The following is a 26,012-nucleotide window of genomic DNA, read 5'->3' as shown; positions in this document are numbered from 1 at the left end:
TATAAACCGTGAACTCCTTTTCAGGTTCAAGCTGTACCAAAACAGGAGCCTCAGTCAGTACAGTCTTAAGCTTCTCAAAGCTCTCTTGCTACGCATTAGTATAGTAAAATGGTACGCCTTTACGTAGCAGCTTAGTTAAGGGTGCTGCGATTAGTGAAAATCCTTCCACAAACCTTCGGTAATAACCTACCAGCCCTAAAAAGTTACGGATCTTAGGCATATTCTTAGGCTGCTTCCAATCCAATACAGCCTCAATTTTTTAAGGATCAACTTGAATCCCCTCAATTGACACCACATGACCCAAAAATGTTACTTCACGTAACCAGAACTCGCACTTGCTAAACTTAGCATATAGCTGTTTCTCCCTCAAAATCTGAAGAACAATCCTAAGGTGCTCATCATGCTCACCCTCAGTCCTTGAATAAATTAATATGTCATCGATGAACACCACTACAAGCCAATCCAGGTAGGGCTGAAACACTAGGTTCATCAGATCCATGAAAGCTATCGGTGCATTATTCAATTCAAATGGCATCACTAGGAACTCGTAGTGACCATAACGAGTCCTAAATGTCGTCTTATGCACATCAGCCTCCTTAACCCTCAACTGATGATACCTAGAACGCAAGTCAATTTTAGATAACACAGACGCCCCTCGGAACTAGTCAAACAAATCATCAATCTTCGGAAGTGGATACTTGTTCTTAATAGTCAACTTATTTAGTTGTCAGTAGTCGATACACATCTTCATGGATCCATTTTTTTTCTTAACAAACAGTACCGATGCTCCCCACGTGGAAACACTAGGGAAGATAAACCCACGATCTAATAACTCCTGAATTTGAGCCTTAAGCTCCGTAAGCTCCATTGGTGCCATTCGATAGGGAGCGATAGACACCGGAACTGTACCAGGGAAAAGCTCAATCCCAAACCCCACTTCTTGATTCGGAGGTAAACCTGGTAGCTCCTCAGGAAAGACGTCTGAAAAATCCCTCACAGTTCTGATGTCCTTTAGAGTAGAATCCCTAGAAGCGGAAACACCTATGTAGGCCAAATACGCCTCACATCCCTTGCGAACCAGTTTCTCATCTACCAGTGCAATGATCACGTTAGCAAAGTAATTTCCACGTTCCCCAATCACAACTACTTCATTTCCCTCCTTAGTTCTCAATACGACCTTTTTAGTCGCTCAGTCCAAACTGACACGATGCTTACAACCAGTCCATCCCCCAATATCATGTCGAACTCCACACCATCAAATTAGCCAGAAATACCGTCCATTGAACCTCTAAAGGAACATCCCTATGTATTTGCAAACTCTAACTGATTGCCCTAGCGGGCTCAGCACATTCACCTCAGTAGAAGTACTCTCAACCGGAATTCCTATGTTTTTTGAAATAGAACAGGCAACATAGGAATGCGTAGATCCTATATCTATCAATGTAGTGTAAGGTACACCACAAATAAGAAACGTACCCGTGATGACATCCGGAGTATCTCTGTCCTCTCGACGACGTGCAGCATAAACTAAAATAGGCTACCTCACTTTAGTCTGTCCAGCACCTCTGCCTGGTGCTCTCTATCCACGACCCATGCCATTACCACCCCTAGCCTGACCACGGCCTCTAGGTGGCTGCTGTGCTACCCTCTGTGACTGTGCAGTACGAGTACCCTGAGCTTGTATCTGATCGGCCCTTAACGAACACTCCCTAATGCAATGATCCAATGATCCACTCCTCAGACACACCCCAGTCCTTCTCCAACACTCTCTCTGATGGTGTCTACCACAGTCAACACATGGATGCAGTCTAGTAACAATAACAAGGGGCCCAACTATAACTAACCCATCAGCTCTGGCCTTTTTATTAGGCCTCTGCATAGAACTCAAGGGCTCTGAATCCCTCTTATTCCTACCTCTCTCCCTATCGCAGTTTTGACGCACAATGCTCATACTTAGTTGCCACCATACCTCGCGCATAACGGCTCAATCGCAGGAATTCGGCCTCATACTCGGCCACTCATCGATCTACCTGTGTTATATTCAGAAACTCCATCCTACGGGCGTTGGAACGACAGAAATGTGCAAGTGTATACAATCGCAACAAGTAATAAAGTGACAAGTAAATGTCAAGTTATCGTACCCACAGGGAGTGTGAAAAGAATTATTTATGCATGCTATTATTTTGTTTGAAGAGGGTGATTAAAAACTAATATTTTAAACTAAGTAAACTAAATAAATAAATCTCAAATGCACGATTTCAAAATATGATTTTAATCCAGATGACATAATTGTGTAAGATTAATTACATTTCTTAACTTAGAATTATTAAACTCATGTTTATATTGTTACGAATAAATTCATGACAACTCGATAATTTGCTAACTTATGAACATACTCACCTACCAAAATCCATTTATCTCTTGACTATATCCCTATGTTAATTCAACCGATTAAACAAATCTTAATAGGCAAATATGTTATTGCATATACATACTTATTAAATCAAAATATTCTCTTGCACATATCCCTACGTCAATTCAAACAATTAACTCGATTTAATAAGCACATAAAAGACTATGTGAGGTAACAAAGTATCCTTACCTTGAAACAGTTTAATCACAATAATCTTGCAAGTTATGCAAGGCAAAAGTATCGTCATATACCGTTGCTAATCCAACCCTCAGCTACCTTAGATGATTAAACATGCACTGATTAAGTACTGTGTCTATTCATTACAATTTCAATCCATTTAAATAATGAATTCATTAGTTACCTAACAATTGTAATGAAAGAATAACTCAGTCGTGATTTTACTTAATCAAGCATCTTACCGAGGCCTATAACAACATAACACAATTTTAATAATTTTAATAAACGAAATGCAATAAACCTAACATGAATTAAATTAAAGCTAAATTGATTAAATTGACCATTCCAACAACATAAATATTCATAGATATGTTCAGCATAACAACAACAAAAATTAAAAAGATAGGGAATAAGAATCAAATCCGGTGTTTTTCCATGGTTTGACTAGTTGCTTCGTTCTTCCTTCTTCGTTGTCCTCGTCGACCAAGGCTGCTATGAACAATTAATTGCTACTTCAAATAGCTGATGAATGCCCCTTTCCCAAGAGGAGAAATCGGCAAGAGATTAAGGGAATTTTGGAATGGAAAAGAAGAGAGAAAGTGGAGAAAAGAAAGGAAAGATGTGAATGCTTGAGGTGTGTTTTTCAAATGACCAGCCTAAGGGGGTTTTATAGCTGAGGAGGGATGCTAAAAATAGTTAAAATTATCAGCCAAAGATCCCTCCCTTGGCCGGCCACACATGTGGCAAGGTTGATAGTTTCAACTTTGCTAATTTAGGCTTGGGGCAAATCTATAAAGCCCCTAATTGTGGAGGGGTTTGAATGCAACTTCAACAAGTCTTCAAGGGCCTCTTTCCAAGCTTAAATAATCAGCTAAGAAGTTGATTTGGGTCAGGTCTTGGGACGGTTTTTGGTCTGTCCATTTCTTGGTCGGTTCGGTTCACTCGGTTCAGTTCAACTAGACCACTTTTTCATAATTAATTAATAATAATTTATTAACCCAAATTAAATTGGATATAAATTAAAATTAATTATATTATAAATTAATACATATGATTTTAGATCGTCTTAGGCTGAAATTTAGTTTGCCTCGATACTTCAAATTGCTTCTCAATTTTACGCTTCTAGCAGTGTCTGCCGAGCCATTTTTCGCCCTTTGTACAAATATGTCGAAAATAACCAAAATTTATCAAAATTAACTATAAAGTTAACTAAATTTCAACATGTTCATATTTTAAGTGCACTTTAATTATTTTGTAAAAATTAATTATTTTTCGACTAGAATTTTATCGAAACTGTATGATTTTAAGTTGAAAAGGGTATGTAAAAATGTGTAAATTTTCGCGTTTCCACACCCTCAAACTTAATTCATTGCTCATCCCGAGTAATGCACAAATTAAAAAGAATTACTCAGAAAATACCTTTGAAAAATTCCTTCAGAATAACATTCTTCCCAGAATTATGAATTTAATATACTTATGCCCAAATACAAGAAATTTTATAGTTATGCTACTTAAGTATACATATCGTTCAAATTAATCTCAACAAGTATTATGATAGCACAATTAGACTAAATGTTTCCTTAACAAGACATGTTAACCCTTACCAAATTGATTTTATTTCCTTATTCAAGATTAAGCTGCAATCATTAAGATTAACTTATGCCTTCATATGTTGAACATAGAAATTTCTCTCCACTAATGTAGGTAGCATAGAAAAATTGAATCAATAGGTTTTTAAAAAGGGTGTAACATAGCTAGGCTAGAGGTAGGTAAAAGATAGATAAATTTAAGCTTTTAAACCCTAGACTTAGCTTCAATCGGACCTTTGGAATAATTTCCATCAATACACCAACTTACTTTGCTTTCACATGCTGCTTTGTACATCTATTTTCTTTCAAGTACATGTGCTCTTTTTTTTTTGAGCATTTTACTATATGTACTACAATTTTTAGAGCATTTGATACTTCTTTCAACTCCCCCAAACTTATTTTCAAAGAATATTCTAAATAGTACTAAGTCTAGTGTTTGAGACAATTTAAAAATAATTAAGAGAGAAGTGATGGCTAAATATTGCAAGGGTTCAAATAAAATTAGGTCATATAGTCTCAAAGTTGGGTTTCAAAGGATAAAATTTCATCAAGGTTGGCTTGAAAGGCTCAAACGGTCCAAACAAGAGTTGCCAAATCATTTTAAACATTTCATGCTTCCTAGGATTTCGCCTCAAGAAACTACTAGGTCAATTCTAGAGACTTAAACTTTCATGCATGCCTACCTTTCTTAAGGAACTAAAAATTTTATGGTACGATTTGCATGCTTTATTAAAAATACATTTCTATCGTTATTCAGCTAACATAACAATTTATTGATATAATAGAACTTTATTTATACTGAAGTTTAGCATACTTAAAAAAATTTCAAATTATTGAACAAAATATATCCTAATCATAATTAAAAGAACTATTTATTCTGAGTGGAAATAATTTCAATTTTTCAGTCCCCCTACTTAAAATGAACAATGTCCTCATTGTTTAAAGTGAAAAGATACTATACACCAGGTAGGATTCTAGAAAAGAGGATGTGAGTTAATTTGATTGCTTAAGTACCAAGCTCTTTCTAAATCCAATCCTAAACATGTATATATCTATTGCTACACTTTATACTTCGCGACTTGTTCAATTTTATTAATGATTTTCATCTCTTGTTTTATTATGCAAAAATTCCGAATTAACTTTATCCTAAAATAACCTAAGAACATAAATAAAATAAATTCGAGATCCCCTATTTATTTATTTGCAGATCCTTCCGAATTCGACTCATCTTTTGCTCCATCATTATTGTCTTTGCATGAATCGCTTTACTACTTTGTGAATAATGGGTTCCATGGTTCAAATATGTAATCTGAAACTCAGGCACAATAAATGGGTCATTGTAAATTTTCGTAAGGGCACTTCTCATCGAGTCATCCCTTATTTTTGAGTATTTCCAATAATCTTGTTGTTGCCACTGCATATGTTGCATTATGTCTATCAACTTTGATAGCTCATCTCAAAGATCTGGGCGAGGCGATTGAGCTCTGAACATTGAAGTCTCGATATCAGGTTCAGCTTCTTGTTCCATTGGTTCCACCTTATCATGGACTTCAGCCGATTGCACTGGCTCGACCTCTGTGGGATCTTCTTCTTCTTCTTTTTCAGGATCCTCACTTTTTTCAAATCGTTGCTGTAAAACAGAGTCTCCAGCTATTCGATAGTGGTCCCAATCTGTAATTGTGCCCTGACTAGCTTTCAAGCACAAAACTATTATCGTAAAGGGAAAGTAAGCTGGGCCAAACCGTGAACGTCTAACGGCACAATTTCGCATTTCCCTCAGGATGATTTTTCCCACATCAATGGTCTTCCCAGTTAAAATCGAGTATAATAAGTCCAAGACCATTCGCACTAATGAGATTGTAGTCCCATGTGAGCTACGCATAAGGCTGAATCGGATGAAGTAGAACCATACATTTGCGAGTGGTGTCAAATATTCTCTTCAACAAGTGTGGATTCCTTGCTTTGACATAGCCCACTTAAAACTTGGAACTGTAAGTTCCTCGAAAATTTCTTACAAATTTTCAGACTCTATATTGTTCATCAAAGAGGAATATTCATGGTTTTCGAAGTCAGGCAATTCAAAGAACTCATTAATAGCGTTTGAAGTTATTGGTACCTTGATTCCGCGAACTGTAACTTCCTTCAACTCACTTAAGGTTAAATTCGCATAGAATTCGCGTACTAACTCCTCATCCACACTAGGTCTCTTCTCACAAAACAATTCCCAATTGAGAGTTTCAGCAACCTGACAAATACGCGCCATAAAACCAATATAGATGTTTTCTTTCAATGTGAAACCTTTCTCTAGATGCATCTGTTGATTCTTGAAGATACTCCCGTATCTTGCTTTGGCTTCTTCACAGTGGAACTTGTTTTGTGATTCATCAATTTGGGCAGATGCACAAGTTCTCTTGCGAGGCATGATTAACCTGATCATAAGATGGTAACAATTATTTTCTCAAAAATTTAATTAATATAAAATATTAATAATTCAATAAATTGAAAAATTAGATAATTAAATTAAAAGTTAGGAGAAAAATTGGTCTTAGCACCTTTTTTGTAAAAATTAATAGCTCTTAAGAAAAATAATTTTGAATCAAAAGATGGAAAATTAAAAAAAAAAGTTGAGGGGTTTTTGGCTAAGGATGGGTGAAAGGGTAATGTGTCGCTCGGGTATGCAAGGCAGCAACGCGCAGCAGGGGATGGATGTGAGCAGCGTGCGGATCGTTGAGCAAGCCTGGTGTGGGCGCGTGTAGGGTGCTGCTGATCGATCAGTTGGGCAATGCTGTGGCTAAGGAATTGTTAGGAGGTTTCGGCACTTAAGGGTTTGGGTGTTTTTGGAGGGAATGGTGTATGAATGAAAAAAAAATAAGAATAAATGGGTGGAATTTATAGTGAAATGAGTAGGAGCTAGAGTAGAATTCTTAAAAATTCTAAGTTCTAATTCTACTCAAAGTAAATAACAATTAATAATTAATATAATGCATATTAAATTATTATTTGCTATTAATTTATTAAGCTAAAATATTATCAAATAAAATATGATTAAATTAAAACTAATCCTAACTCTAAATAAACCTGATAATTATTAATATATAATTATATCCAATATAATTATATATTAATAATTATCATCTTTTCTCTTTTTTTATTGAACTAAACAAATTTATTCTGGATGCTTTTTAAAAATATTTACAAAAGGAGGCATCTAATTTTTTATATTTACAAAAAGAGCAACCAAAATTTTAAAAATAATTCAATTAAGCTCCTAAACTTAATGAAAATTCAAAATTGAGTTGCAACATAAAACTTGGATCAAAATTGACCCTTTTATTTGAAAAACTAAAAATTTATTTTGTCATTTAGGGAATAATTTCTTGGGAAATTATGTTAAAATCAATTCCCAGGAAAGATTGGAGAAGTCACAAGCGGTCTCGCTTAAGTTCCAACCTCCTAGACAGAATTTATTTAAACATACTAATCTCAAAAATATACCCTAAATCATTTATTCAAACAAAAGAACAAGAAAAATTAATTATCTAATAAAATGAATGAGATTTGATTTTGTTCAATTTTATCTCCCCAGTAATGTTTCAAGAGTTGAGCATCAACTCAAAAATTACCTCCCTTACCCTGAAGTTCAACAACTCCGTATGGATAGACTCGATGAATCATAAATGGACCGGACCATCATGATTTTAACTTACCTAGAAAGAACCTTAATCTAGAATTGAATAACAAGACTTGTTGACCTGCTTCAAATTCTCGAACTCAAATGTGCTTGTCATGTCATTTCTTGAGTCTCTCCTTAAGTAATTTGGCATTCTCGTATAAAGACATTCGAAATTCTTCTAACTCGTTAAGTTGAAGCATCCGTTTCTCTTTGGCACTTTTAAGATCCAAGTTGAGTGGTTGGATAGCCCAGTAAGCTTTGTGTTCTAACTCAAAGGGTAGATGGAAGGCTTTCCCAAAGACTAACCTATAGGGTGACATCCCTAAAGGTGTCTTGTATGCTATCCTGTAGGCCCATAAATCATCATCCAGTCTTTTGGACCAATCTCATCGGTTCAGGCAAACTACCTTCTCAAGTATGCCTTTGATCTTCTTGTTTGCCAGTTCAGCTTGTCCATTCGTCTGCGGATGGTAAGCTGTAGCAACCTTGTGTTTCACTCCATGTTTATCTAATAATCATTTCAATGACTTGTTCACAAAATGGGACCCTTCATCACTGATGATTGCTCTTAGGGTTCCAAACCTTGTGAACACATGTTTCTGCAAAAACTTCATTACAACCCTAGCATCGTTTGTCAGATATGCCTCTGCCTCAACCCACTTAGACACATAGTCTACTGCTACTAATATGTACGTGTGACCAAAAGATGGAGGGAAAGGACCGAGAAATTTAATACCCCAAACATCGAATAATTCTACCTCAATGATGTTTGTTCGAGGCATCTCATTTCTGTTGGTGACATTTTTGAACCTTTGACATCGATCAGAACTCTTTACGTAAGCATACGCATCTTTGAATAGTGCTGGCCAAAAGAATCTAGCTTGTAATACCTTTGTTGCAGTACGTGTACCTCCGAAGTGTCCCCCACTCGGAGCTGAGTGACAATGGTATAAAATCCTATGTACTTCATCTTCTGCCACGCATCTCCTGATCATTTGATCTGCACACTTTTTAAACAAATACGGTTCTTCATAGTAGTTCACATCGTTAAGAAACTTTTTCTTTTGATGATAAGTCTTATCAATCGGCATCAAACCACAAGCTAAAAAGTTAGCAATATCAGCAAACCAAGGGGTATTATGGACATGATTTACCTTCAGGATGTGTTAATCTGGAAACGTCTCTCGAATTGGTATAAGAGGAGAGTTCCCTTCTTGCGGCTCTAATCTGAATAAGTGATCTGCTACTTGGTTTTCTACTCCCTTTCGATCTTGAATTTCTAGATCGAACTCTTGAAGTAGAAGTACCCATTGGATAGTCTCAGCTTAGCATCTTTCTTGGCAAGTAAATACTTAATTGTCGAGTGGTCGGTATAAACAGTCACTTTGGTACCTACAAGATAAGATCGAAACTTGTCAAAAGCAAACACAATAGTAAGTAACTCTTTTTCTATTACTTTGCAATTTAGTTGAGCTCCTGTTAGAGTCCGACTCGCATAGTAGATGGGATGAAAAACTTTGTTCCTTCGCCGACCCATGACAGCTCTGACTGCGAAGTCACTTGCATCACACATCAATTCAAATGGAAAATCCCAGTCTAGTGTGACTATTATGGTGTCAAGATTAACCGACTCTTCAAATTGTTGAAAGCTCTTAAGCACTCCACATCAAATTTAAACGACGTGTCCTTCTCCAATAATTTGCATAAGGGTTTAGCAACTTTGGAGAAGTCCTTGATGAATCTTCAATAGAAACCGGCGTGGCCCAAAAAGCTCCTAACACCCTTTACAGATATTGGAGGTGGGAGTTTTTCAATAACATCTACCTTTGCTTTCTCTACCTCGATTCCATGTCTTGTTATCTGATGCCCTGGAACAATACCTTCTCGTACTACGAAATGACACTTTTCCCAGTTAAGTACAAGGTTTGTTTCTTCGCATCGCCTTAGTACCTTGGCTAGATTGGCTAGACAATCATCATATGTATCTTCGAATACTGAAAAATCATCCATAAAAACTTCTAAATATTTCTCAACCATGTCAGTAAAAATAGGCATCAAGCATCTTTGAAATGTAGCAGGTGCGTTACATAAACCAAATGGAATGCACCTAAATGCAAATGTACCGTATGGGCAAGTGAATATTGTCTTGTGCTAATCTTCTGGTGCTACTGTAATCTGATTATACCCTGAGTATCCATCGACAAAATAGTAATAGTCTCACCCTGCGAGTCTATCCAGCATCTGGTCTAAAAAGGCCAAAGGAATGTGATTTTTCCTAATTGCCTTGTTCAGCTCCGGTAATCAATGCAAATTCTCCATCCCGTTAATACAATCCCGGGCACATCATGTTACGACACAACTCGATGCCACCAAGATTGTCCCAAACTCGAGGGGACCAAGTGCAAAACAAAGTTTAATTTCAGCTCAATGAGCTTAATTCTAGCTTCTTCAAGCTCGTCTAGTTCAACCTAAGCTCATTTAGCTTAACTTCAACCCATTTTTAATTTACTGGAATAAGTATTTAGTTGCTGGAATAAATAACTCATCTTAGTTAATTGAGTTCATCTTAGTTAATTAAGTTGCTGGAATAAATTACTTATCTTAGTTAATTAAGTTTAACTTAGTTCACTTAGTTGCTAGATTAAACTTTTAATGTGTTTAGTTAAATTAGTTTAATGAATTAAGTTGTTTTTAATTTTCTTTAGTTGCTTAAATAATTTTGGCATTTAATATGTTCCAACTTAATGAATTTGCTACAGCCATTTAACTTGTTTAATTGTGTTTATAGGTCAATTAATCATTTAAAATCAGCTGTTACATGGATTGGAATTAAAGGGAGGAATGGATTCAGCTGTTATGAAGATTGAATTAAAGGTCAACAAGTTGTATTAAAGGCCAGCAACTGTTATGAGCTTATTCAAGTAACTGTTTGAAGATTTTAATGGACAAGGAGTTGATTACACAAGCCATTCAGCTTCCAAACATTTTTATGTGTTAATGGTTGTTCGTGTGCCAAATTTAAGCCAATTGTTGTTGTTGTCCATTCGGCTGCCCAAGAAGAAATAAAAGGCTATTATAACCTTATTAGCTGATCAAGCACTGAATCAAATTCATTTAGCTCATTAGAGCTAATTATCAGTTGATTGGGAAGCTTAAATAAGTTGTTCATAACCGTTACATATGTTAGAGTTTCTCAAAGGTTTTTTAGTTTTAATTAGCTTAATTAAGTTCAATAACTCAATTAAGCTAATTAGTTTGTGTCCATTCGGCTGGAACATGTTCAGCCTATAAATAGTTTATTTTTGTAATTATATAAAGGACTTTTTGCTCATTGTTGAATGTTTATAACATTTGTGAGTTTTTCAACTCTCTTATTTTGTTAAGACTCAAGCTGACTTATCTAGCATAGCTAGTGGCGTCTACCTTGTTTCTTTGAACTTGTCATTCAATCCGAGTGTGGCATTCACCCCATTGATACCTTTGGTTCCTATTTTCCTAAAAAGTGGGTCAAGGTCCTATTTCGATCACCTATCCACCTTTAAGTGTCCTATAAGTCTCGGGTCAATACTCACTTTAGCATTGGTTCATTCTTGACTCTTAAACTCTATCTCCATTCCACCCTCAACTATCCACTTAATCACCTTGTTACTTGTCCACCAAAATTTCATCATCCATTTCCATAACAATTTTCATTATTTTGCCGAATTCCATACTTAAACCTATTTTTTCCATCTAACTTAACCTCTTTCGAAATCACTTGTTTGTTTGTTAGACCAAACTTTATGACTTTCACCCTTTATACCTATTCGAAACCTTTTGTTTAAAGCCTATACTTAGCCAAATTCCATCAAACTCCAAATTGAACGGGACTTTTTCATTTTATGATTAGGCAATCTAAACGACCTGAATCATCACCGAGGCAAGTTTGTATCACCCGTAATCGTTCTAGTCAATATCAACTCATTATTCTCATTTTCAATAACCGTGATACCTCCTTTTTTGGCATGCACTTGACTAGACTTACCCATGAACTATCTGAGATGGGGTAAATTATACCCGCATCTAACCACTTGATAATTTCTTTCTTGACTACGTCCTTCATGATGGGGTTCAGTATTCATTATCCATCAATCGTCCCTTTTTCCTCATCTTCTAAGATAATCTTGTGCATGCATACAGATGGACTAATTCCGTGAATATCGGCTATGGTCCATTTGATAGCCTTCTTGAATTGTTTCAACACCAGGATGAGTTTCTCTTCTTGTTCAGTAGTTAATTCTACTGAAACAATCACAGGAAGAGTAGAAGAGTTACATAAATAAACATATTTCAAATGTGAGGGAATTACCTTCAATTCTAATTTAGGTGGCTCCTCGATTGACGCTTTTGGTTGGCCATAATCCCTTTTCTCCAACTCCAAATATTCAAAGCGGGATTGCAGATTAAATCCCCTTTGATTAGATTCTAACAAAGCTAAGTATTCATCCTCCTCTTCCTCATTTGGAGGATTTGATGTCAAAATTTGTTCCAATGGGTCCTCAACATAATTGAGTTCCTTCTCCATGATTAAATCCTTTAAATCAGACACTGCAGAACAATCATCAATTGTGTCAGGAAATCGCATGGACTTAAAAACGTTAAATGTTACCTGATCATCTTGAACATGCATAGTAAGCTCGCCCTTCTGCGCATCAATAAGGGTCCTTCCGGTTGCTAAAAATGGTCTTCCTAGGATGATTAGCACCTTTTTTTCTACTTCAAAGTCTAGAATCACAAAGTTAGCATGAAGGATAAATTTGTTTACACTTACCAATACGTCCTCGATTTTTCCTTCTAGATGTGCTAAGGATCGATCTGCTAATTGAAGTGTAACTGTAGTAGGTCTAACTTCACCTATCCCCAACTTCCTAAATATTAACATGGGCATCAAGTTGATACTCGCACCCAAGTCACATAGTGCCTTACCATAATATATTGCTCCAATATTGTAAGGTATGGTAAAACATCCAGGATCTTTCAATTTTGGAGGTAGTTTGTCTTGAAGATATGCACTGTATTCCTTCGTTAGGGCTACCGTCTCAAATTCTCCAAGTCTTCATTTTTTAGACAGGATAGCCTTCACTAGGTAAAGCACCTTGTGGTCGGTTTTTGAGTTTAGTTGCAAGCTGGCCCACTTGATTCTCCAAATTCCTTAGAGAGGCATCATTTTTCGCCAAGTATGCCTTCAATAGATTCTATAGGCTATTGGATGGTTCAACTTGGGTTGGTTTCTGAGCTTGTTGAGAAAAACTAGGTGGCTGGGTCGATCTAGGTTGGACATAATTGTTACCGGTTCCTACCCCTTAGTTACTCTAGGAAAAATTCGAGTGGTTTCACCATGATGGGTTATAGAAATTGGATTGCAACCCTTGCCTTCCTTGATTTTGGTTCTGGTTACCCATGTAATACATAGATTCTGGGTTCGATGGACATTCTTCGAACAAATGTCCTTCCCCACAATAAACACAGGCTACATTTTCAAATTGATTCAGTGGCTGTGCTGCAAAACTATTACACTCCTTAGTAGTAAGATTTTTTAACATTGAGGATATTGATGACACTTGAGATGAGAGTGAAGTAAGAGCGTCTACTTTATGTATTCCAACGACTCATTTTCCTTACGCTGCTCGATTGGGTGGCCATTGTTAATTGTTGCTGGTAATACTCTCCATGATTTCATAAGCCTCATTATAAGACTTAGAAAGGAGAGCACCATTAGCAGAAGCATCCACTACCATCCTCGTGTGAGCATTGAGACCATTATAAAATGTCTCAAGTTGTATGCAATGTTGGATTCCATGATGAAGGAACTTCCGTAATAATTCTTTGTACCTTTCCCATGCCTCATACTATGACTCATCATCCATTCATTGGAAAGTAGTGATCTCGTTCCTCAACTTAGCATTCTTAATAGGTGGGAAATACTTCATAAGGAATTTTTCTACTAACTCTTGCCATGTTGAAATTGAGTTTGGTGGTAATGAGTTCAACCAAGCTCGAGCTCTGTCCCTTAGTAAATATGGGAACAGCTTCAATCGAAATGCACCTTCGGGTACTCCGACTAACTTGAAAGAATCACTCACCTCCACAAACAGTTTTAAGTGTAGGTAAGGATCTTCGGTAGGCATTCCACTGAATTGGCCCACTGTCTGAAGCATCTAGAACATGATTGGCTTCAACTCGAACTGTTGTGCCTCAATTTCGGGTCTTCTAATACTCAGATTAAGATCATGAAATACTGGCACGGCATACTGTCTAAAAGCTCTATCCTTATCATCAGCAATAAAGATAGGATTTTGAGCAAGGTTTGCTCCGTTTCCTTGATCTAGATTTTCGAAGTTCATCTCTTCAGTCCTTCTCTGACTTGTTTGTCTTCTTCGCTATCGAAAAGCTCGTTCAATCTCAGGGTCTACAACTAGTAAATCGATGATTCGGTCAATACTCATAAACACCTGAAATAATCACAGAAAAATTAACTAAGTTAAAATTTGAACAAAAAAATAAACCAAAATGCAAAACTAACAACTTCAAAAATAATGACTTTTTTAAAACACAACCCCCAGCAACGGCGACAAAAACTTGGAACGGCGGAAATGTGCAAGTGTACACAATTGCAACAAGTAATAAAGTGACAAGTAAATGTTGAGTTATCGTACCCACAGGGACTGTGAAAAGAATTATTTATGCATGCTATTTAAAACACTTTTGTCACGAAAAATATTTTGTTTGAAGAGGGTGATTAAAAACTAATATTTTAAACTAAGTAAACTAAATAAATAAATCTCAAATGCACGATTTCAAAATACGATTTTAATCAAGATGACATAATTGTGTTAGATTAATTACATTTCTTAACTTAGAATTATTAAACTCATGTTTATATTGTTACGAATAAGTTCACAGCAACTCGGTAATTTGCTAACCTATGAACATACTCACCAACCAAAATCCATTTATCTCTTGACTATATCCCTATGTCAATTCAACCGATTAAACAAATCTTAATAGGCAAATATGTTATTGCATATACATACTTATTAAATCAAAATATTCTCTTGCACATATCCCTACGTCAATTCAAACAATTAACTCGATTTAATAAGCACATAAAAGACTATGTGAGGTAACAAAGTATCCTTACCTTGAAACAGTTTAATCACAATAATCTTGCAAGTTATGCAAGGCAAAAGTATCGTCATATACCGTTGCTAATCCAACCCTCAGCTACCTTAGATGATTAAACATGCACTGATTAAGTACTGTGTCTATTCATTACAATTTCAATCCATTTAAATAATTAATTCATTAGTTACCTAACAATTGTAATGAAAGAATAACTCAGTCGTGATTTTACTTAATCAAGCATCTTACCGAGGCCTATAACAACATAACACAATTTTAATAATTTTAATAAACGAAATGCAATAAACCTAACATGAATTAAATTAAAGCTAAATTGATTAAATTGACCATTCCAACAACATAAATATTCATAGATATGTTCAGCATAACAACAACAAAAATTAAAAAGATAGGGAACAAGAATCAAATCCGGTGTTTTTCCATGGTTTGACTAGTTGCTTCGTTCTTCCTTCTTCGTTGTCCTCGTCGACCAAGGCTGCTATGAACAATTAATTGCTACTTCAAATAGCTGATGAATGCCCCTTTCCCAAGAGGAGAAATCGGCAAGAGATTAAGGGAATTTTGGAATGGAAAAGAAGAGAGAAAGTGGAGAAAAGAAAGGAAAGATGTGAATGCTTGAGGTGTGTTTTTCAAATGACCAGCCTAAGGGGGTTTTATAGCTGAGGAGGGATGCTAAAAATAGTTAAAATTATCAGCCAAAGATCCCTCCCTTGGCCGGCCACACATGTGGCAAGGTTGATAGTTTCAACTTTGCTAATTTAGGCTTGGGGCAAATCTATAAAGCCCCTAATTGTGGAGGGGTTTGAATGCAACTTCAACAAGTCTTCAAGGGCCTCTTTCCAAGCTTAAATAATCAGCTAAGAAGTTGATTTGGGTCAGGTCTTGGGACGGTTTTTGGTCTGTCCATTTCTTGGTCGGTTCGGTTCACTCGGTTCAGTTCAACTAGACCACTTTTTCATAATTAATTAATAATAATTTATTAACCCAAATTAAATTGGATATAAATTAAAATTAATTATATTATAAATTAATACATATGATTTTAGATCGTCTTAGGCTGAAATTTAGTTTGCCTCGATACTTCAAATTGCTTCTCAATTTTACGCTTCTAGCAGTGTCTGCCGAGCCATTTTTCGCCCTTTGTGCAAATCTATCGAAAATAACCAAAATTCATCAAAATTAATTATAAAATTAACTAAAATTCAACATTTTCATATTTTATGTTCACTTTAATTATTTTGTAAAAAGTAATTATTTTTTTGACAAAAATTTTATCGAAACTGTATGATTTTAAGTTAAAAGGGGTATGTAAAAATGTGTAAATTTCTGTATTTCCAGGCGTCCACATAACTAGCTCCCACATACTTCCCCTGTAAGGCAGTCTTAAAGAACCCCCAGGTCCAACATTTGGGCTGAGTGCTCTCCCTAACAGTAAGCCACCACTGATAAGCCTCATCATGGAGCAGCGAGACTGCACCCTTTAATTTCTGCTCGAAGGTGCAATCCAGGTCATCCATGATCCTCTCCGTGGCCTCAATCCAGTACTCGGCCACATTAGGGGCAACCCTAGTGACACCCCTGAAGAGCTCAGATCTATTGAACCGGAATTATTTCGTAACCGGCCCACGGCCCTCAGATCTAGTTTTAGGTCCAACGACCCTCTCCAATATCCTCAACATAGCCTGGGACAATGCATCGTCTCCAGCCATGCAATCAAGAGACTCAGTCTCAGTAGCAGGTGACACTGGTGTCTCACTCGTGTCCAAATTTGGTATATTACCCAGGAAAGAGGACTTAGATCGAACCCCCCACGGCCTCTACCTCGGCCTTGAGTACAACGTCCACGAATACCTCGTGTGCTCATGTCTATTTAGATTTATCTGTATTACGAATTTTTATGCATCAGTTTCAGTTTCAGTTTCAGTTTCAATATTTACTAGCAGATGTTTTATGTTAACAGTTTCAGTAATTTAGAGTGATTTTCGTAAATCGCAGTCTCTATCAGTTTTGCTACAGTCTCAATATACACCGTTTAGAGTGTTTTCACAGTATACTACCTACAGTAGTTTCAGAATATCATAACATATATCAGTTTTAGAATATCATAGCATGTATCTATTTCAGAACACTTATAGGATCAGAGCCGCAGACTTGGTGCACCACATACCCAGTAGAAATATTTCAACTCATTTAAAAACCAATTTTTCAAAAACAGAATTTAAAACCCATAATCCACTAAATGTAACACCCCAAACCAAGTCTAGACGTTATGGCCGTATCTAGTAATGTCACATGACAGTGTTTTTGAACCTCGTTGTTACATTGAAAACATTCCATGTTATTATCTTTAGTAAACCTTTGTTAGAACATACGAAGTTGTCTTTATTCATTTAAAACATTTGTTTTGAAACATCCCTCGTTGCGGAAGCTTTAATAAAACAGTCTAAATGATCATGCGTTTAGAAACTACTTTAACTTTTTGAAAATCGAATTTCCTACGACCAGCAGGTATAAATCCATAAAGTAAAATAAATAAATAAAAACTCAAAATTTAAAACCAAAATCCCAGAGGGTCCTTAAATTACAACCTAAATAATCAATAATAATTAAATCATAAAACGTAAATTGAAAACCATGAAGTCCAAAAATTTCTGTGGTCACCGTTGTGTCCTCCGTCGCACCGATCCGTCTAAGTCTGGGGATTACCTGTGTACATTAAACAAAAAGGGTGAGTTTACGTAAACTCAGTGTGTAATCCCGCAGAAACAAACAAACAATTAGTACTCACAGTGCACAGTTGAGCAGTCGTGGGTCTAAGCCCTCTTCAGTATCAGTGACAGTTTAGGCCTTAGCCTATCTCAGTACAGTGTCAAAAATGCAGTAGGGCCTTAGCCCATCACAGTATCAATAGCAGTAACAGTTATGCGGTAGCAAAATCCTACTCATCCAACCTCTACACACCATCTCCGTCCAACCCTACACTTCATGTAGAGATATAATCAACCCACTCATCCCTACACTCTAAGTAGTACTGAATGTGGCACAAAACAGTAGTTTGCAGCTGAGCTGCCAGTAAATTAGGCTTAAAGCCTTTCAGTACACTTCCTCCAAATAACAACCCCTAACCCAATGCAATGCAACATACAATGGATGATATGCTATTATGCAATTTTAGTACATATATTCGGTTTAGATATTAACATTCTCGGTACAGATATCAATCAGTCAATTTCACACATTTAGGGGTTTAAGTAGCGCTTACCGACCTTACAGTAGGTTCACAGTCGACTTGGGCGACCCATGCAACCTTAGAAACATTCCGGTAAAAATGGGCTCAGACGTCCGTGTGTGCCCATGCGGCCCACTCAGCCCAAATTGGCATTGGCCATGTGATCTATTCTTAATGTAACCCATGCTAGCTAAATATTCATATATGTTTTCACTATTTACTTATATGTTCATTGAAAACTGTCTACTTGAGTCATTGTCCCTAAATTATTTATACCTTGAGCTACAGAATTCCAAATTAAGAACCGCTTGATATTTTCGAAACTAGACTCAAATACCTTTCTACCATAAAATTTTCAGATCTTATAGTTTATCAAATAAGTACAATAAAATCTTCAAATCTATCCCGATTCTATTGTTTGACAACTTCAACCTTTCCTTACTAAAAATTATTTCTCTTAGTACGAAATTCGGATGATGTTTCCATTTGTTTCTCTTGAAAATAGACTCGTTAACGATTTCAACATATAAATTTAAGCCACTAATTATTTTTGACAATTTTCTATGATTTTTTCAAAGTCAGAACAGAGGAACCCGAACCAATTCTAACACTGTCTCACAAAATTCATTATATCTCATTACTTACACTTTCATTGCTTACACTGTTTTTTCTCTGAAAAACTAGACTCAATAAAATTTAATTTCGTATTTTATTCAACCTTTAACTCAATTTCCACTATTTTTGATGATTTTTTAAATTAGACTATTGCTGCTATCCAAAACTATTTTAGTGCAAAATGTTGATTTCCAAGTTTATAACACCCTTATTTCCTTTTTGTACAATTTTTTGCATCATTTTCTCTTATTTCTCTTATTTCTTGACAACAAGTAATTTCGGCTTTTCGCCAAATCCCATTTTCTGCATTTTGGGTACACACTTGGTATTGTTTTTGATGCATAAGCACTCCTAAGCCTACAGAACCTAAAAATCGACCAACAAATCTCCAGATTAATCACTTAATTCGTTTTTAATCAACCAATTTTGGAAGGAACTCGACTAAAAACCTAACAAAACCCTTACCTCACTTGAGTAACCACGAATTCGCACAATCACAGTGTCGATTAAAAACCACCAGCCTCTTCATTAACTCCTGAACCCCAAAAAGGAATCCCCCTTTCAGAGATTAACCAAGAACGATTAACAATAGACAAAACTGTTACTTACCGAACACACGCAACCAACGATGAACAACCAAATCAATTAGAAAATAAAGAAAGAAATGGAACGAAAAAAATAATGGAAATTTCGACAGCAACTAGGGAAAAGAATCGGCAGAGGAGGGAAAAAAAGAGGAAAACATCAAAAAATGTTTGGGTAATTGGAGAGAAAATCAAAACTCTACTTTTTTTTCTATAACAAAAAGATAATTAGGTTATTTTCTGATAACCTCTCCCCCATTATCTCCTAAAATCACTCCCTATTAACCCACTAAAACACAACTACTCAGAATTTTGCCCCAACACAACTCTTAGCTGAAATTGGAGAAAAAATATTGTCTCCATGCCATCACAGAGAATTGAACACAGGACCTCCTTCACACCAACACTCCACTTATCCACCAAACCAGCAGGCCCATTTTGTTAATTATTTGTCAACTTTTACTTAAAAGCCTACTGACCAAAATTTGCCCAAGTCTTGGCCTAAAATTGGGATCTCTCACACACCTAGAACACTTAACCACTGAAGCAGATACACAGTTGTGTCACACCTTCGCAAGAACAAAAATAAAAATTTTAGGGCGTTACACATGGCCAAAACACACGCCTATATGCTAGGTTGTATGTCACACACGGCTGAGACACACGTCCGAGTGTCTACCCGTGTGGACAAAATAAGGCTATTTCAAAGCCTTATTTCCCACCCATTTAGTCTTTTACCTACATTAACATTTTAACACATTCAAAAACCAATCCAAGACATTTAAACTAAACCAAAACCAATTCATAAACATGTCATATACCAACTATACTATCTCATCTCATACATCAATATGCTTATAACTTATCCATCACTCAACCACATCAAACACAATAAACATGAAGAAGTCACACATATTTATACATAACAAAATTATGTCCGACTTAAGCCATTCCAATGGCTATTTATAACCAAAACACATATTTGCCATCAATGACCCAATTGAACCTATACATGTCATTATACCAAAATTTAGTTCGTTACATATACCAAAATGAGTCGAAGGATAGTGTGATGATGCTTCAACAAGCTTCCAACCACTTCGAGCTTTTAAGTTACTATAAAACAGAAAAAATAATACAGGGTAAGCGTATTATGCTTAATAAGTTTGTATAACGAGAAATTAACTTACCATTCATTTACATTTACAGTAAGCATGCAAAATTCATCCAAAGAAATTTGATAATTCGTCTAAACACGTATAATCTCAAGAAACATGTTAGTCATGTAATTCATGTGCATATTAAGAAACAAAAATGAGCTCATTATGTAACAATTTCCATATACATATATTTTTCCACTTCACATATTCATATAACATATACATTCTCATAACAATTCATCTCAAGCTCAGATTATTCCATATCGAAACTTGTCCGTTGAATTTATTTGAAAATTTTATGGATACACAGGTAGTACACATGAAGTGTACAAATTTAAAATTCGTTAATTCATATTCGTGAGTGTTCATTAAAGCACATAATTGGGAAGCCCTTTCTCGAGTCATATAACGGGAAGCTTATGTGAGCTATGTAACAGGAAGCTTATCCAGGCTGTATAATAGGAAACTCATAAAAGCCATCTTCAGGAAGCTCATGCAAGCCAATAACATGTAGCTCCGAAGAGCTACTAATCAAGAAGCTCTGGATAGCCATATATCGGGAAGTTCAAGTGAGCCATAGCAGAAAGCTCTAAAGAGCCATTAATCAGGAAGCTCACAAAGAGCCTTTAATCGGGAAGCTCACGAAGAGCCATATAATGGAGAGCTCATAAGAGCTGTGGTGTGTCCACCACACATGTAAGATCACAACTGATCGAGATGCTCTAAAGAGCTATTAATGGAAAGCTCATGTGAGTCATGTAACGGGAAGCTTATCCGGCCTGTATAACAGGAAGCTCATAAGATTCATATTCAGAAAGCTTATGCGAGCCAATAATAGGTAGCTTCGAAGAGCCATTAATCAGGAAGCTCTAGATAGCTATATATCGGGAAGTTCAAACGAGCCATATCGAGAAGCTCTAGAGAGCCATTAATTAGGAAGCTCATGAGAGCCATATATCAGGATGCTTATAAGAGCTAAATAACGGAAAGCTCGTGAGAGCCAAGTATCAGGACGCTCATAAGAGCTGTGGTTTGTCCGCAACACATGCAGGACCACAACCAATCCAGGAACCCTTAATGACAATGTCATTTGTATCCATCGAATTTTTTAGGTTCAAATAGGACTTGGTACTTATCCAATATCTTCGGATATGTGATCGATACTTATATATTGAAATTATAAATTTCATAAACATAACATTAAATTTAAATATATAAACATACAATTTAGTCACACGAACTTACCTTGACAAGTGTTCGTGAATTGTAATCTACTAATCCGAAACTTTTTCTTTTCCTCGATCCAATTTCGTATTTGGTCTATCCAGATCTAATTGAGAAAATTTAACATCAATTTAATACAATTAATATTCAATTCAATCCAATTTACATCTTAGGAAAAATTACCATTTTGCCCCTATACTTTTAATTAATTCTAATTTCATCCCTAGGCTTGGAAAATGAAATTCATGTAATATAATTCTTATTCCAAGCATGCTCGATTTTTACATGTAACAGTAGCAGCCCATGTATTTCATAAAATTTAGAATTTTTCCATGAATTTTACAACTTTTCAATTTAGTCCCTAAATCATAATTTCATCAAAATTCCCTTTACAAAAGTTGTTTATCTATCAACAACCTTTCATTTTATACCATAAAACTTCATAATTCATACACACTCATCCATGGAAAAACCCTATTACTTTAATAACTTTACAAATTACTCCCTGAGATAGCTAAATTAAGCTATTACAATCTCAAAAACATAAAAATCATTAAAAACGGGACTTGAATACTCACCTAATTGAGCAAAATAAGCTTGTCTATCTTCAAGATCTTCTAATTAGGGTTTCCATGTAAAATAATTTGGGAAAGATGATGAAAAAGATGATATTTTGTTATTTAATTATTTATCATCTTTTATTATTTCCACTTTCCAATTTAGTCATTTTCCTTTTCTAATTTTCCATTGATGACTAATCATACTTATCTACTAACTCTTCTTAATGGTCTATTTGTAATATAAGGACCTCAAATTTTGAATTCCATAACTATTTGATACTTATAGCTACTAGAATTCAACTTTTTCATTTTATGCAATTTGGTCCTTTCCATCTAATTAAACATAAAATCGATAAAATTTTCTTAACGAAATTTTTATACGATATTCCTATCTTACGGTAGACCATAAAATAATTTTAAAATAATTTTTCTTACAAACTCGAATTTGTGGTCCCGAAACCATTGTTCTGATTTCACTGAAAACGGGCTGTTACAGCATGCAACTCTAAAAATAGTGACATAAATCTACCACATTAGAGTCAAATCTAATAGCGGAATCCATAAAATGAGATAATGTGATAATAGGGGTTTTAATTAGAAAGAAATTTCAATTAATGACAGATTTAGTGATTTCTATGGATTAAGGTGTTAAGTAAAGAAATTGCACAATTTAGATTGATAATGACAGATGAAATCTAGGTGGATTCTTTCTTGGGTATTGTTTCATTTCTTGGTTGCTATTCGATTATTTTCATGATTTTTTCATTGACGTGTTCATTAGTTAATGAAATTAACTAATTTTAGTTTTAATTAATCACTCAAATTATTCGGTTAAATAGATGGTAATTACTAGTACTTGTAATCATCATGAGAACGATATCTTTGTTCATCATAGTTAAACTATTAATTGATAGGTACACTTGCCTTAGTCAAATTTTTAGTTAGTTTTGTGAACATCAATAGTTCTGTTGGAAGGGCTAAACGATATGCTACTAGCCCCATATGCTCCAAAATTTCATAAGGTCCAATGAACCTCAGGCTAAGTTTCCCCTTTAATCCAAAACAGATAATCTTTTTCCAATGTGAAACTTAACAGTTTGTCACCAACTTCATAAGATATCTCTCTCCTCCTTTTGTTTGCGTACACCTTTTGGTGATCTTAATCAACCTGCAAGTGATTCTTGTTTTCTAAATATGTTTTGCTTCTTATTTCAGGTCACATCTAAATCTTTCTTGAGTCGAATAACTTGAATAAGATCTTGGTCTGCTATCCTTATCAAAATGGTTTGTAAGTTCTTTCCCTCGAACTGTACATATGCACTTACATAAGCTCTATACTCAATAGAGACTTTGGAGAAGCTTTGTAAATATTTTGATTGATCAATAAAATGAGCTCTCTCTTTGCTCTCCCATTCTCTTTGTTCTTTATTCTCTGTCATTTATTTTATAACACGTTATCTGCACGATTCTCTTTTAGTTTATAATAAGGTCACTCCAAATCTATTGCTCAAGTTGTTGTCAATTGCCTTTTAGAGCTATTGTAATTTCAATCTTCAATTGAGTCCTGCGCACTATGGGCAATCATTAAAGTCTTTAACCACTCAAATCTTCAAGTATATTTTACTATGATTTATTTATTATATCATGTTTATTATAATTGGAGACTAACCATGAAAACATGAATAGATATATTTTTTATTTGAAATTCACACAAGTTTGCGATGGTGATTATGAAATAAAAAATCGATTAGATAGGAATCATTTAGCCCTTGAGAACTGCCTGTTTCCAAGAATTGTTGGGAAAGCCTGTCAGATTGATGCTAGGGTGGCCCAATGATGAATATATGGCCCAAGATAGGAATCATATCTTGTAAAGATTTGATTTGATTTGATTCTGTATATATTGTAAAATCTCATGATTTAAGGATAAGTTAATCTTGCCCGTCAATGTAACTTAATCTAGGCCGTCAGTTTTGGAGGAGCTCAACAATAAATAGAGAGCCTCCCCCTCATTTGTATTCACTTTACTTTATTCATTCATTGTTTCATTATTCTTTGATACTAATAGAATATTGAGAGCATTTACTCAAACACCTCTCGTACGTTCTTTTATATGGCTTTCGGTTGTTCTTTTATGGATTTCTATTATTCTTTTGTGGCTTCTTTTGGCATAATTGCTCCTGCTATACAAATTGGTGCCTGGAAAGAATTCTAAAAGAATCCTCACTTGTAGTGTTAAGGTTGACTTAGGCGAGTTTGGAATAAACGGATCGCCTAAGGCCGCACGGATTGCGAGACGAAAGATCTAACCCCGTGACAAGTGGTATTAGAGCTATTGGTTGTGACGACACCGTTGGGATGTCAAAAGAAGAAGTTTATCATGAGGGGGCCAGAAAACTAATCTTTTCGGAAGATTTATTATCAGTTGTAGAAGAACGTGTGGATAAACTCGAGGAATCCTTGGAAGACGTAAAGGATTGCATAGACGACTGGATGGAGTATTCTAGAGAATATGTAACCAAGTCTCTCAAATCTACTATGAATAAGGTAAACAATTTGTTAAATTCATACAGGGATAAGTTAACGGAGAGGAATGATACTCTTGAGGCCATGGTGATGGCTTTGAAGGAGGAAACAATGGTCACGACAAAGGCTTTGAACATAAGAATAGAAGAGCTCGATGGAGAGCTTGCCTTATGTCAAGTAATTGTGGGGAATGGAGTGTCAAGTGTAGCACTCAATTGCAAGTTTATCCTGAAGCCGAAAAAGTTTACAGAGACAAGGTCTGCATATGATGTGGACAATTTCTTATGGAGAACAGAAAACTACTTCCGTGCCAAAGGCATCATAGATGATGCAGTTAAGGTAAATACTACTTCAATGTTTCTTACCAATATTGCGCTTTTATGGTGGCGATGCAGGTCTATAGATAAAAGACGAAGTGAGATTGGGACATGGCAAGAGTTCTAATGTAAGCTGAAGGGACAGTTTTACCCAAAATTTACCGAGAAAGAAGCTAGAGCAAATTTAAGATGGCTAACGCAATGGGGCACAGTGGAGGAGTATGTTCGAGAGTTCAAGAAATTCATGCTCCAGATTTTATGTGACCGAGAAAGAGGTATTACTTGCTTTCAAGAATGGATTGAAGTCATGGGTCAAACAAGAAATGGAACAAAAAGGTGTCCAAGAGCTGTCGGAAGCCATGACGGTAGCGGAGTCCGTGGTCAAGCTTGATCTAGGGAAAGACAAGCTTAAGTCTTCCAAGTATGAGGAAAGGGGCGTATGTAAAAAGGATCATAAGGAAGATGATGATGGCAATGGCAACGGTGATAGTAGTGGTAATGGAAAACCACGAGTTGGGTAGAAGAAACCCAAGAAAAAGAGGGACAAGTTAAAATGTTTTCTTTGCGGTGGTCCACATATGCTGAAGAAATTTTTGAAAAAATCCGCGCTTTCTAAGAAAGAGAAGTCGGTAGGTAAGGCCTTGAGACTTGGTTCGAGCGCAAGGGGTATCGAATCCAAGGAGGTCGAAAACAAGAAGAAGCCAGTAGAGTGCTTCTTATATCATGGTATGCATAGGTTACGAAAGTGTCTAAAGAAGTTTGT

General features: G+C 35.7%; 1 non-coding gene across 1 annotated transcript; it reads left to right on the top strand.

The window, feature by feature from the left end:
* Positions 1 to 13,684: 13,684 nt before the first annotated feature.
* On the top strand, positions 13,685 to 13,791 carry LOC121218018 (small nucleolar RNA R71). Its single transcript, XR_005914290.1, has one exon. It is a non-coding gene; the product is annotated as a small nucleolar RNA R71 (small nucleolar RNA).
* The last annotated feature ends 12,221 nt before the right edge of the window (positions 13,792 to 26,012 follow it).

This window comes from Gossypium hirsutum, chromosome D05, assembly GCF_007990345.1.
Source record: "Gossypium hirsutum isolate 1008001.06 chromosome D05, Gossypium_hirsutum_v2.1, whole genome shotgun sequence".
NCBI classification, from domain to species: domain Eukaryota; kingdom Viridiplantae; phylum Streptophyta; class Magnoliopsida; order Malvales; family Malvaceae; genus Gossypium; species Gossypium hirsutum.
The sequence above is the reverse complement of the archived record's forward strand: the minus strand, read 5'-3'. Positions and strand labels throughout refer to the sequence as shown.